This window comes from Leptodactylus fuscus, chromosome 3 (genome assembly GCF_031893055.1).
Source record: "Leptodactylus fuscus isolate aLepFus1 chromosome 3, aLepFus1.hap2, whole genome shotgun sequence".
Lineage (NCBI taxonomy): Eukaryota > Metazoa > Chordata > Amphibia > Anura > Leptodactylidae > Leptodactylus > Leptodactylus fuscus.
This window is the reverse complement of record NC_134267.1, coordinates 229,536,718-229,551,095: the sequence shown is the minus strand read 5'-3', so window position 1 is coordinate 229,551,095 and position 14,378 is coordinate 229,536,718. Positions and strand designations below refer to the sequence as shown.

The window sequence follows — 14,378 nt, the reverse complement described above, 5'->3', positions numbered from 1 at the left end:
GTTCGTGTGTTCGAACGGGTTTCGAACCCCATTATAGTCTATGGGGAACAGATACTCGTTAAGGGGGAAACCCAAATCCGTGTCTGGAGGGTCACCAAGTCCACTATGACACCCCAGGAAATGATGCCAACACCTCTGGAATGACACTGGGACAGCAGGGGAAGCATGTTTGGGGGCATCTAACACACCAAAGACCCTCTATTACCCCAACATCACAGCCTAACAACTACACACTTTACACACTCAATACCACCTCTCTGACAGTAGGAAAACACCTTGAAACATGTGTATTTGGCACTTGCAGTGAGGAGAGCTTGTCACCAGCAGTGAATTTGGCCCTTGTAGTAAGTTGAGGTTGGCACCAACATTTGTTTTGAAAATCAGGGTGGATTGAGCCTCTAACCAGCAGAGTTTGGGCAAATTCATGGTGGAGGGAGCCTCTAAAAACCCCAGTTTGGACCAATTCATGGTGGAGGGAGCCTCTAAAAACCCCAGTTTGGACCAATTCATGGTGGAGGGAGCCTCTAAAAACCCCAGTTTGGACCAATTCATGGTGGAGGGAGCCTCTAAAAAACCCAGTTTGGACCAATTAATGGTGGAGGGAGCCTCTAAACAGCCCAGTTTGGACCAATTCATGGTGGAGGGAGCCTCTAAAAACCCCAGTTTGGACCAATTCATGATGGAGGGAGCCTCTAAACAGCCCAGTTTGGGCAAATTCATGGTGGAGGGAGCCTCTAAAAACCCCCAGTTTGGACCAATTCATGGTGGAGGGAGCCTCTAAAAACCCCAGTTTGGACCAATTCATGGTGGAGGGAGCCTCTAAACAGCTCAGTTTGGGCAAATTCATGGTGGAGGGAGCCTCTAAAAACCCCAGTTTGGACCAATTCATGGTGGAGGGAGCCTCTAAAAACCCCAGTTTGGACCAATTCATGGTGGAGGGAGCCTCTAAAAACCCCAGTTTGGACCAATTCATGGTGGAGGGAGCCTCTAAACAGCCCAGTTTGGGCAAATTCATGGTGGAGGGAGCCTCTAAAAGCCCCCAGTTTGGACCAATTCATGGTGGAGGGAGCCTCTAAAAACCCCAGTTTGGACCAATTCATGGTGGAGGGAGCCTCTAAAAACCCCAGTTTGGACCAATTCATGGTGGAGGGAGCCTCTAAACAGCCCAGTTTGGACCAATTCATGGTGGAGGGAGCCTCTAAAAACCCCAGTTTGGACCAATTCATGGTGGAGGGAGCCTCTAAAAACCCCAGTTTGGACCAATTCATGATGGAGGGAGCCTCTAAACAGCCCAGTTTGGACCAATTCATGGTGGAGAGAGCCTCTAAAAACCCCAGTTTGGACCAATTCATGGTGGAGGGAGCCTCTAAACAGGCCAGTTTGGGCAAATTCATGGTGGAGGGAGCCTCTAAACAGGCCAGTTTGGGCAAATTCATGGTAGAGGGAGCCTCTAACCAGCCCAGTTTGGACCAATTCATGGTGGAGGGAGCCTCTAAAAACCCCAGTTTGGACCAATTCATGGTGGAGGGAGCCTCTAAACAGCCCAGTTTGGACCAATTCATGGTGGAGGGAGCCTCTAAAAACCCCAGTTTGGACCAATTCATGGTGGAGGGAGCCGCTAAACAGCCCAGTTTGGACCAATTCATGGTGGAGGGAGCCTCTAACCAGCAGAGTTGGTGGAAATCAGGGTGGAGGGAGCCTCTAACCAGCAGAGTTGTGGGAAAGCAGGGTGGAGGGAGCCTCTAACCAGCAGAGTTGGGGGAAATCAGGGTGGAGGGAGCCTAGTATTAGCAGAATTGTGCAACGCTTATGGTGGATGAGTATGAGGATGCGGAGGAATTGGAGAGGTTGAGTACAGACATGGAGTTTCATGTTGGGGTGCTTTACACAGGTGGGCACAAAAATGAAGGCTCTATCCAGTGGTGGTTCATTTTTATCAAAGTGAGCCGGTCGGCACTCTCAGCTGACAGACGGGTGCGCTTGTCAGTGATGATGCCACCGGCTGCACTGAACACCCTCTCAGATAGGACGCTGGCGGCAGGACAGGACAGCACCTCCAAGGCATATAGGGCAAGTTCAAGCCACAGGTCCAACTTCGACACCCAATACGTGTAGGGCGCAGAGGGGTCGGAGAGGACAGGGCTGTGGTCGGAAAGGTATTCCCGCAACATGCGCCTATACTTCTCACGCCTGGTGACACTAGGACCCTCCGTGGCGGCACTTTGGCGAGGGGGTGCCATCAAGGTGTCCCAGACCTTAGACAGTGTGCCCCTCGTTTGTGTGGACCGGTGAGAACTTGGTTGCCTACTGGAGGAACTGCCCTCCCTGCCGCCAACGTCACATGCTGGAAACATCTCCATCATATTCTGCACCAATTGCCTGTGGCAAGCATTGATGCGATTGGCCCTCCCCTCTACCGGAATAAAAGACGAGATGTTGTTTTTATACCGGGGGTCAAGGATAGCAAAGATCCAGTACTGGTTGTCCTCCATGATTTTGACAATACGCTTGTCGGTTGTAAAGCACCCCAACATGAACTCAGCCATGTCTGCCACAGTGTTAGTTGGCATGACTCCTCTGGCCCCACCGGAAAGTTCAATCTCCATTTCCTCCTCATCCTCCATGTCTACCCATCCGCGCTGCAACAATGGGACGATTCGAAGTTGCCCGGAAGCCTCCTGTATCACCATCACATCATCGGACAACTCTTCTTCCTCCTCCTCCTCCATTAAACGCAGTGAAGCGGACAGATGTGTGGACCTACTCTCCAGCTGTGACGGATCGGATGCTATCCCTAACTCCTCTGTGTGATCTGAGTTATCCCTGATGTCAATCAGGGATTCTCTCAGAACACACAAGAGCGGGATTGTAAGGCTCACCATCGCATCCTCAGAGCTCACCCTCCTTGTGGACTCCTCAAACACCCGTAGGATGTCACAAAGGTCTCTCATCCATGGCCACTCATGGATGAGAAACTGAGGCAGCTGACTTTGTGGCACCCTAGGGTTTTGTAGCTGGTATTCCATCAAAGGTCTCTGCTGCTCAACCACTCTATTCAACATCTGAAACGTTGAGTTCCAGCGTGTGGGGACGTCGCACAAAAGCCGGTGTTGTGGCACATGCAGGCGTTGCTGGAGAGATTTTAAGCTAGCAGCGGCTACTGTCGACTTGCGAAAGTGGGTGCACATGCGCCGCACTTTCACCAGTAGCTCTGGAACATTGGGGTAGCTCTTTAGGAAACGTTGCACCACTAGGTTGAAGACGTGGGCCAGGCATGGAACATGTTGGAGTCCGGCAAGCTCCAGAGCTGCTACCAGGTTCCGGCCGTTATCACAAACGACCATGCCTGGGCCCAGGTGCAGCGGCTCAAACCATATTGCCGTCTCATCGAGGAGGGCATCCCTCACCTCGGAGGCAGTGTGCTGTCTGTCCCCCAAGCTGATCAGCTTCAGCACAGCCTGCTGACGTCTACCAACGCCAGTGCTGCAACGTTTCCAACTCGTAGCTGGGGTCAATCTAACAGCGGAGGAGGAGGCGGTGGCGGAGGAGGAGGCGGTGGCGGAGGAGGAGGCGGTAGAGGAGGAGGAGGAGGGGGGTGTTCTTCTCGTGTCCCTGCCAGGAATGTTAGGCGGGGAGACGAGGTACACCGGGCCAGTTTGGGAAGCAGTCCCAGCCTCAACTACATTCACCCAGTGTGCCGTCAGTGAAATGTAGCGTCCCTGTCCGCATGCACTTGTCCACGCGTCGGTGGTCAAGTGGACCTTTGTGCAAAGCGCGGAACTAAGGGCCCGCCTGATGTTGAGTGACACATGCTGGTGCAAGGCGGGGACGGCACACCGGGAGAAGTAGTGACGGCTAGGGACGGCATAGCGAGGTGCCGCAGTTGCCATCAGGTCCAGGAAGGCGGGAGTTTCAACAAGCCGGAACGCCAACATCTCCTGGGCCAGCAGTTTAGCGATGTTGGCGTTCAAGGCTTGCGCGTGTGGGTGGTTAGCAGTGTATTTCTGCCGCCGCTCCAATGTCTGAGAGATGGTGGGTTGTTGTAAAGAAGCGCCTGATGGTGCCTTTGATGGTGCAGGAGAAGGAGATAAGACAGGAACAGGGGAGGATGAGGGAGAAGTCAACAAAGTGGCGGAGGCAGATGAAGTGGTGTCCTGGCTCGTCCTCTGGAGTGCATCGCCAGCACAGTCAGTAGTGGCAGTGGCAGAGGCAGAGGCAGTGGCAGAGGCAGTGGCGTGAACGGCAGGCGGCCTTTGTCCTGCCGTTGCTGCCTGCCACTGATTCCAGTGCTTGGATTCCAAATGACGGCGCATTGAAGTGGTGGACAGGTTGCTCTTCTCAGAGCCCCTAATCAATTTCGAGAGGCAAATTGTGCAGACAACACTATATCTGTCCTCGGCGCATTCCTTGAAAAAACTCCACACCTTCGAGAAACGTGCCCTCGAGGTGGGAGTTTTTCGGGGCTGGGTACGAACTGGAACATCTTGGGAGATTCCGGGTGTGGCCTGGCTTCGCCTAAGCTGCTGACCTCTGCCTCTAGCTACCCTTTTTGGTGCTGCACTTGCCTCAACATCCACACTACTTTCCCCGCTTGACATCCCCCCTGTCCAGGTCGGGTCAGTGTCCTCATCATCCACCACTTCCTCTTCCAACTCCTGTCTCATCTCCTCCTCCCGCACAATGCGCTGGTCAACTGGATGCCCTGACGGCAACTGCGTCACATCATCGTCGATGAGGGTGGGTTGCTGGTCATCCACCACCAAATCGAACGGAGATGGAGGAGACTCTAGTGTTTGAGCATCTGGACACAGATGCTCCTCTGTTAGGTTCGTGGAATCGTGACGTGGAGAGGCAGGTTGAGGGACAATGAAAGGAGCGGAGAACAGCTCTGGGGAGCAGGGACAGTTGGGGTTATTGTTCTGTGAAGCTTGGGAATTTTGGGAGGAAGGAGGACAAGACTGTTGGGTAATAGGAGGAGAGGAGGCAGAGTCTGACTGGCTGCTGGACAATGTGCTGTAAGCGTTCTCTGACAGCCTTTGCAAGACCTGTTCCTGGTTCTCGGGCCTACTAAGGTTTGTACCCTGCAGTTTAGTTAATGTGGCAAGCAACCCTGGCACTGTGGAGTGGCGCAATGCTTGCTGCCCCACAGGAGTAGGCACGGGACGCCCTGTGGCTTCACTGCTACCTTGCTCCCCAGAACCATTCCCCCGACCTCGCCCACGGCCTCGTCCACGTCCCTTTCCGGGAGCCTTGCGCATTTTGAATTCCCAGTTAGAAATTGGCACTATACCAGTAGCAAAAATTGTGGGTGCACGTAACCCCAATATATTCTTTGAATTCCCAGTCAGACAATGGCACTATATACCAGTAGCAAGAAATGAGGGTATTTATAACCCCAATATATTCTTTGAATTCCCAGTCAGACAATGGCACTGTATACCAGTAGTAAAAATTGTGGGTGCACGTAACCCCAATATATTCTTTGAATTACCAGTCAGAAACTGGCACTATATGGCAGTAGCAAGAAATGAGGGTATTTGTAACCCCAATATATTCTTTGAATTCCCAGTCAGAAACTGGCACTGTATACCAGTAGTAAAAATTGTGGGTGCACGTAACCCCAATATATTCTTTGAATTCCCAGTCAGACAATGGCACTATATACCAGTAGTAAAAATTGTGGGTGCACGTAACCCCAATATATTCTTTGAATTCCCAGTCAGACAATGGCACTGTATACCAGTAGTAAAAATTGTGGGTGCACGTAACCCCAATATATTCTTTGAATTCCCAGTCAGACAATGGCACTGTATACCAGTAGTAAAAATTGTGGGTGCACGTAACCCCAATATATTCTTTGAATTACCAGTCAGAAACTGGCACTATATGGCAGTAGCAAGAAATGAGGGTATTTGTAACCCCAATATATTCTTTGAATTCCCAGTCAGACAATGGCACTGTATACCAGTAGTAAAAATTGTGGGTGCACGTAACCCCAATATATTCTTTGAATTACCAGTCAGAAACTGGCACTATATGGCAGTAGCAAGAAATGAGGGTATTTGTAACCCCAATATATTCTTTGAATTCCCAGTCAGAAACTGGCACTGTATACCAGTAGTAAAAATTGTGGGTGCACGTAACCCCAATATATTCTTTGAATTCCCAGTCAGACAATGGCACTATATACCGGTAGCAAAAATTGTGGGTGCACGTAACCCCAATATATTCTTTGAATTTCCAGTCAGACAATGGCACTGTATACCAGTAGTAAAAATTGTGGGTGCACGTAACCCCAATATATTCTTTGAATTCCCAGTCAGAAACTGGCACTATATGGCAGTAGCAAGAAATGAGGGTATTTATAACCCCAATATATTCTTTGAATTCCCAGTCAGACAATGGCACTGTATACCAGTAGTAAAAATTGTGGGTGCACGTAACCCCAATATATTCTTTGAATTCCCAGTCAGACCATGGCACTGTATACCAGTAGTAAAAATTGTGGGTGCACGTAACCCCAATATATTCTTTGAATTCCCAGTCAGACAATGGCACTATATACCAGTAGCAAGAAATGAGGGTATTTATAACCCCAATATATTCTTTGAATTCCCAGTCAGACAATGGCACTGTATACCAGTAGTAAAAATTGTGGGTGCACGTAACCCCAATATATTCTTTGAATTACCAGTCAGAAACTGGCACTATATGGCAGTAGCAAGAAATGAGGGTATTTATAACCCCAATATATTCTTTGAATTCCCAGTCAGAAACTGGCACTGTATACCAGTAGTAAAAAATTGTGGGTGCACGTAACCCCAATATATTCTTTGAATTCCCAGTGAGACAATGGCACTATATACCAGTAGCAAAAATTGTGGGTGTATATAGCCCCAATTCTATTGCTAGGGGACTTGCAGGGTATTTCTGAGGTGAAGGTGGGGGGGCACACCGTTGGAACGGTGATTTGGGGTGTATATATGGGGTATACGGGAATACACTGTCAGTGTGTTCCATTCAGGATCCTGGGAAAGCTGGGTTGCGGCGATTGAGCCCGTCAGTGCCACGTTACACTGACAAGCTTCTCCCTGGAATTGAAGTTATATGTAAGCCCAATATATTCTTTGAATTCCCAGTGAGACAATGGCACTATATGGCAGTAGCAAAAATAGTGGGTGTATATAGCCCCAATTCTATTGCTAGGGGACTTGCAGGGTATTTCTGGGGTGAAGGTGGGGGGGCACACCGTTGGAACGGGTATCGGGGGTATATATCGGGTATACGGGAATACACTGACAGTGTATTCCATTCAGGATCCTGGGAAAACTGGGTTGCGGCGATCGAGCCCGTCAGTGCCACGTTACACATACAAGCTTCTCCCTGGAATTTAACTCTTACAAGAGCTGTTGTGGTTGTCTTCTCCTTCCTATCTAGCCTGTCCCTGCCTACCCAGAATCTAAGCCGTAGCTAGCTGGACGGAAACCTCTGTCCTCGGTGAATTGCAAGCTCAGAATGACGCGAACCTGGGCGGCGCTGTTCTTTTAAATTAGAGGTCACATGTTTTCGGCAGCCAATGGGTTTTGCCTACTTTTCTCAACGTCACCGGTGTCGTAGTTCCTGTCCCACCTACCCTGCGCTGTTATTGGAGCAAAAAAGGCGCCAGGGAAGGTGGGAGGGGAATCGAGTAATGGCGCACTTTACCACGTGGTGTTCGATTCGATTCGAACATGCCGAACAGCCTAATATCCGATCGAACATGAGTTCGATAGAACACTGTTCGCTCATCTCTATTAGTAAGTACTTAGTGTGTTTATTCACATAATGTAATTTATCCTCATAGATTTTAATACACTAATATTGTCATATATTCGTATGGTATCAGTTTCAGGGTTAATTTTATGCTTATATCCATTATATATTTCAATATAGAGTTGATTAGTGTAGAGATAAAGGTTTTTTATTTATTTTTTTATATTTATATTTATTTTTACATTTATATTTGTTTATATCCTAAACACCGTTATCATTATGCTGCTGCTGTTACTCTCCCCTCCGTACTGTATTTAATATATGAATGAAGTCACATAATATAACTGTATATTTAGCTCTTTTAATATGTTAGTGATCTAGTACATAGCATACATTCTACTATATTTTACTCCTCTTTCCCTGTTCTGAAGCACTTGCTGTATTCAGGCTCTAGGAGCCACTCTGCCTCCAGTTTCAAGTAGGATATGCATGGTTCAGACATACATGCACTAAACATCCTCAAACCGGCATGAAGACAACCTGTTCCCATCCTAAGTTTGCTTTGAGATCGAGCGAGTAATACGCCTAGCATGCCCAGCGGTATAGTGAGATTGGGCTTGCCGGCTATTGCGCATGCGCCCGGAATTTATCCCCGCGCATGCGCTTTAAACTATTTCGAACGCCGCAAACACGCGGCTCCTGTCTGAGTGTGTATCGACGGTTTGGCAAGCTATCTGTCCATAGTGGCGGGGTAAGTGTGCTTTAGCTCAAGCTTCCAGCTTCATTTATATATACTTTTTGGGTTTTTGTCTATTATGTCCATTGGTTGTTGTGTTCGACACAACCAAGCCAGGTGAGCGGACACCTGATTGTCTTTATTTATTCATTAACATACCAAGGGTATTACACAAAGAACGGCTCGGTGCCGGGGACCTTGTTTTTTTTTTTTTTTTCTCGCGATAGACTATCAGGTTGTAGAGTCATCTGCCATCAGCTTACAGTGGTCAACAGTTACCAGTCTCCATATGCACTGTCTACCAATAAGTATTTGGACACCCATGCAAATGAAGATATCTGCAGTCGTGATGTGCGTCAAGTCTTCCGCCATTAAATAGGAAACAGCATTGGCATTAGTGCATTGGCATTAGTGCATTGGCATTAGTCGCATACAAGATGCCACAAAGTGCAGAGTTGTCCGATTTCGAGAAAGGGGTAATTGTGGGGGACCACAGAAATGGCCGATCCTTAAGGGACATAGCAAGTGAACTGAATTACCCAAAATCAACAGTAGCCTATGTGATTATGAAGTGGAAGGTGAACAGTGATTGTTGGAATGTGCCCCGAGTCGGCAGACCCCCGAAACTGGGAGATAGAGACCGACGGGTGCTGGCCAGAGAAACCGCCCCAACCGATGGCTCACATACACAGGAGTGTCACCAGTCATCCGGGAGTGTTGTGTCGATCAATCCCATCTGTAAGGAAGTATCTGCTGGGGTCTACCAACTACTGAATAGGAATAAATGTTGTTTTCCTATTCTACCACAGGTGTCCAAATACTTATTGGTAGACAGTGTAGATGTATCAGCCAGTGTGTAAGAAATCGAACTTATTATAAATTTCCCCTGAAATTCGGATTCTAAGAAATCACAATATTTTTGGGGTTAACACAATTTCAATAAAAATGGTCAAGCCGACTGCCATTTTTCTAGCAGTTTTCCAGGCAGGAAAAGCCCTTAAAAATAAAAAAGGTAATATTATTCACCTGTAGTTTTCCGGGGTTCAGACACAGCAGCTGGGTTGCCTCTACTCTGCATTGTGTGATTCCTACCACTTCATGCTCCTGTGCTGTTCTCCTGCTGTTGATGTATCTGGTGCACTGTTCCTTGATGCCCTAATGTGCACTCCTGTGGACCTTTCCAGCCAATCCAAGGAGACCCATCACCTATTTATATCTGCTTTGCCCTCAACACGATGCCTGAGCATTTTAGGATTTTATCTAGCTAGTTCCTGTGAGGATATTTCGATACTTTGTTCTGGCTTTGCAGCTCATTCTGATCTTGCTCTATTGATGTTACGTTACCAGTATACGCGGCTGGAATCCGGTGGTCAGATGGAATAAGCCAGGAGCAGATAGGTACTGAAGAGTAGTAGTCCAAGGTGCGGCTTGAAGTGTAGATCACAAGGGTAATAGCAAGGAATAGAAACAGTCTAGGAAAGATAGTTTTGAGCAGCAGGAGACTGGAACAAATCACAATACTCGAGCAGAGGCTGTACTACCTCATGGGTATACATAGGCCCAAACAGAAAACAAGATGGCTTCACATTGGTACAGATCGGTCATCTTTGTTAAGGCAATTCCTGGGATGAACACAGCAGCCAATAAGACCACGCGTAACCGTGGCGTAACCCAGACCAACCTCCTCCCATGGCTGAGCCCCTCATAAATAACACTGACACTTTTGGATGGTTAAATTGTGGGGGTCGGCCACAGCTTTATTAAACGTACACACATCGGCAGAACCCTGCTATCCCCTCCCTTTCTAGACCAAGCGCGTCACCAGAATGCCCCGCCACCGCATTGCGGTGTGCATGTGATGTAATATTCAGCGGGTGACGCGCCTCATCTTCTACACCGATGACCAGAGGGGATGGGAAGGGGAAGGCGCAAGGTCCCGCCAACATGCAAGCTGTGACACCTGAAATAAATAAAACAAAATAAATATAATGCAAGGAAACACAGAACCAATAAATAACAAAAAACCACAACAAAACGAGCAGAAGAACCAAATGGGGAGGGAGGGAGGGAAGATCAAACCGCTCCGAACGACGGCGGGGATCCAAGAGGAAGTCCCCGCCCAGCGCCGGAAGTTAAATAGCGCGGGTAAGCCCCGCCTCCTCCAAACCCCGCCCAGGCCAGCGTCAGCCGCCGGGAGGGGGGAAGGAGGAAGCGCACTCAGCACGCGCAGTCAAGACCCGGACAGCTTAATCAGCCGTCCGGATCGCAGACCACGCGTAACCGTGGCGTAACCCAGACCAACCTCCTCCCATGGCTGAGCCCCTCATAAATAACACTGACACTTTTGGATGGTTAAATTGTGGGGGTCGGCCACAGCTTTATTAAACGTACACACATCGGCAGAACCCTGCTATCCCCTCCCTTTCTAGACCAAGCGCGTCACCAGAATGCCCCGCCACCGCATTGCGGTGTGCATGTGATGTAATATTCAGCGGGTGACGCGCCTCATCTTCTACACCGATGACCAGAGGGGATGGGAAGGGGAAGGCGCAAGGTCCCGCCACCGGAACCCGACGTAAACCTACAAAGGGGTCCGACCCCCCCCCAAGAGCATAAAAAGAGCACGCTCAATACCATCCTGAAGCCCAGACAAAAAAATGTCTAGACCAATGTCAGACAAATGGACACCATCACCCCGGAGCAGCGCCCTGTTGTCACCCTCAAGCTGCCTGTGCCGAACCACCACTCCCGACCGGGAGCGGACGTGGCGCGACACACGCAAGTTAAGTAGGCGCCTCGCACTCTCCAAAGCTGCCGGATCTCGGGCATCACGCCACCTTGCCCGAGGGACAATTTCAGACCAGACAATAATGACATCTTGAAAAAAGGCAGGAAAGCGATCCACATCAGATCGAATCAGGGAAATCAACTCAGATAAACGCATCACACCCAAATCGTTGCCACCGGCATGAAACACCAGCACCACAGGGGCCTGGGAGGTTCTTCCAATCTCAACCACTTGTGGCAGCATCTGCGACCAGCTCATCCCTCTGATTCCGTGCCATCTCAGCTCCGCTTCCTGGAAACCGAGTTGCAAACCTCCAGGTCGGATTGCGGCACGCCGCGCCGCCCAATAAATATACGAGTGGCCTAAAATCCAAACCACTGGATAAGGACCTGAAAAACAAAGAGAGACGTCAATGCAAATATATAAAACCCCTTTTTTTTTTTTTTTTTTTTTTTTTTTTAATCTTATGAAAAACAAAGGAAAACCAACCCAGAAAACATAAAAGGAACACAAAAAAAAAAAAAACTAAGTTGTAAGAAGACCTGGGCGGACATAACGTCTGTAACAACTAGACCGCCAACGGCCAATACGCTTAATCTCATCCTCTGAAAGGCCTGCCGCGTCGGCAGCAGTAGCTGCCACGATGCGGAAAGAGTGCGTACCAAAATCATCCGACGGGACTCCCAAAGCAACAAGACAACGCTTAAACAAAGATTCAAACTGGAATCTCGTAAAAAAAGAGCCGTCAGCATGGACTAAAAACTGGCTAGCCAAGGGGCGAAGCGCCACAAAACGACGCACTCGATCGACGGGGCATAAAGGACCGTCCAAACGCGAAATAGTCAACCAAGTACCCTGACCGTAAGGGTCAGTCTTAGACCGTTTAACCCGGACACGGATGGAATCTTGCAATAGCACTACATCGTCCGCAGCCAACCCACCTGCTGCCCGACGGGATGGGGCGACTAGCTCACCCACGCGCAACGCCCCAAAAAATGCCAATACAAATGCACAACTCAATAATTCCGCCTCAAACGGGGAAGAACAAACTGATCCTGTTATCCCGGCCAAGCGACGCAAAAGAAAAAACGAAACCGGGCGACGCTTATCAACAGGGCGCGCAGACTTCTTCCAACCCCGCAAAATCAACTGAAAAGCAAAATCCTTCGTTACATCCGGAAAACCCAACAATTTAAGCCCAAAAGCTACTCCCGACAACCTCCGGGCCGCAGTAGCGGCCGACACGCCATCCGACTTCAAACGGGCTAAATAAGCAAAAGTCAAATCCTTACAACAGTCGGGATCCAACAGCCTTTCTGGTGAACCAAAGGACAGCCACTCATTCCACGCCTTACCATGTGCAGACCAAGTCGCAGCCGTGATGGATTCTTGCAACAACGGGCTCAGGACTGCAGAACCAGATCCCACAGCAAAGGAGGGCACGGGCAGCCCACCAAATCCGCTCTCGGGTGCAGGTCTCTGAAGCGCTCCCACTGAAAACGAGAAAGAGCATCAGCAACAACGTTATGAACACCCGGGACATGGCGAGCCTTAAAAACCAAATTGAACTGTAAACATTTCAAAACCAAACGGCGGAGCAAAGACAAAACAGGTAAAGAGCTGGACGAGAGACTATTAATTACAGAAACAACGCTCTCGTTGTCACACCAAAACAAAACACGCTGATTCGCCATGTCCGCGCCCCACAACTCCAAGGCAACCACAATTGGAAACAATTCCAATAAAGTAAGGTTACGAGTAAAACCAGCAGACAACCAGCTTTGGGGCCATGGGGCAGCGGACCAGTGGGAACCGAAAACGGCCCCATAACCAGACGAGCCAGCAGCGTCAGTGACAAGCTGGAGGTCAGAATTGCACAACTCCTTCTCTGGGAAACAAGAAACACCGGAATAATCTAACAAAAAGGACTTCCAGACCTTCAAGTCCTCCCGCAGGACGCTCGTTATCCGCACATAATGATGCGGCATGCGGACTCCAGCCGTGGCCATAGACAGGCGTCGAGAAAAAACACGCCCCATAGGAAAAATTCTACACGCAAAGGCCAGCTGACCCAGCAAAGACTGCAAACGAGACAGCTGGACCTTGCGGGCCGACAAGCAAAAATCCACATCCGCCCGAAGGCGAGACAACTTGTCCTGCGGAAGCTGAAGTATCATACGGTCCGAATCAATAAGAATGCCCAAGAAGGAGAGTGACGAAACCGGACCCTCCGTCTTGTCAAGCGCAAGAGGGACCCCAAAATAACCTGCAAAGAAACGAAAAGTGTTAAGTAAATATTCGCACAAACGAGAAGAAGCAGGACCAACAAAAAGAAAATCATCTAAATAGTGAATCACCGCCTGGGACCCCGTCTCTTGCCGAACAACCCACTCTAAAAACGTGCTAAACAACTCAAAGTAACGGCAAGAAATGGAGCACCCCATGGGCAAACACATGTCATAATAATACGAACCCCCAAACTGGCAACCCAATAAGTGATAGCAATCTGGATGTACCGGCAACAGACGAAACGCCGCTTCAATATCGGATTTCGCCAAGAGGGCACCCCTGCCGGCATTGACCACCAAGGAGACCGCTCTATCAAAAGAGACATATGACACCATCGTCTCCTCCTTCGGGATACCATCATTCACCGATTCGCCCGGGGGAAAAGACAAATGGTGAATCAATCTGAATTTACCGGCCTCCTTCTTCGGGACCAAACCCAGCGGGGACACCCTAAAATTTGGAAAAGGGGGTTGTGCAAATGGGCCAGCCAAACGACCCAACTCAACTTCCTTATCAATCTTAACCTGAGCTACAACTAAATCTTTCTGGACAGAACGTAAATTATCCGAAAACGTAACGGAACAACTAGGAACATGAGGTATATAAAAACCAAAAGTAAAACCGTTAAGCAGTAGGTCTGCTTCCTGTCTCCTGGGGTACCTGTCGAGCCAGGGGCGCATCCTTACTGCGCTCACCGGCGTCCTCGGGTTTACCCGTACCGGACTTAGGGGCCCTACCGCGCTTGGCACAGCGCAAGGCGGAATGAGCTCCTCCACAAATTGAACATTCATGCTTGAAACGGCATGATGTGAA

The 14,378-nt window shown here is 49.2% G+C and overlaps 1 protein-coding gene across 1 annotated transcript in view; it reads left to right on the top strand.

Moving 5' to 3' along the window:
* The window catches only part of LOC142198593 (uncharacterized), a 138,948-nt gene that overhangs the window by 64,887 nt on the left and 59,683 nt on the right, over nucleotides 1-14,378 (top strand). The window lies entirely within an intron of this gene.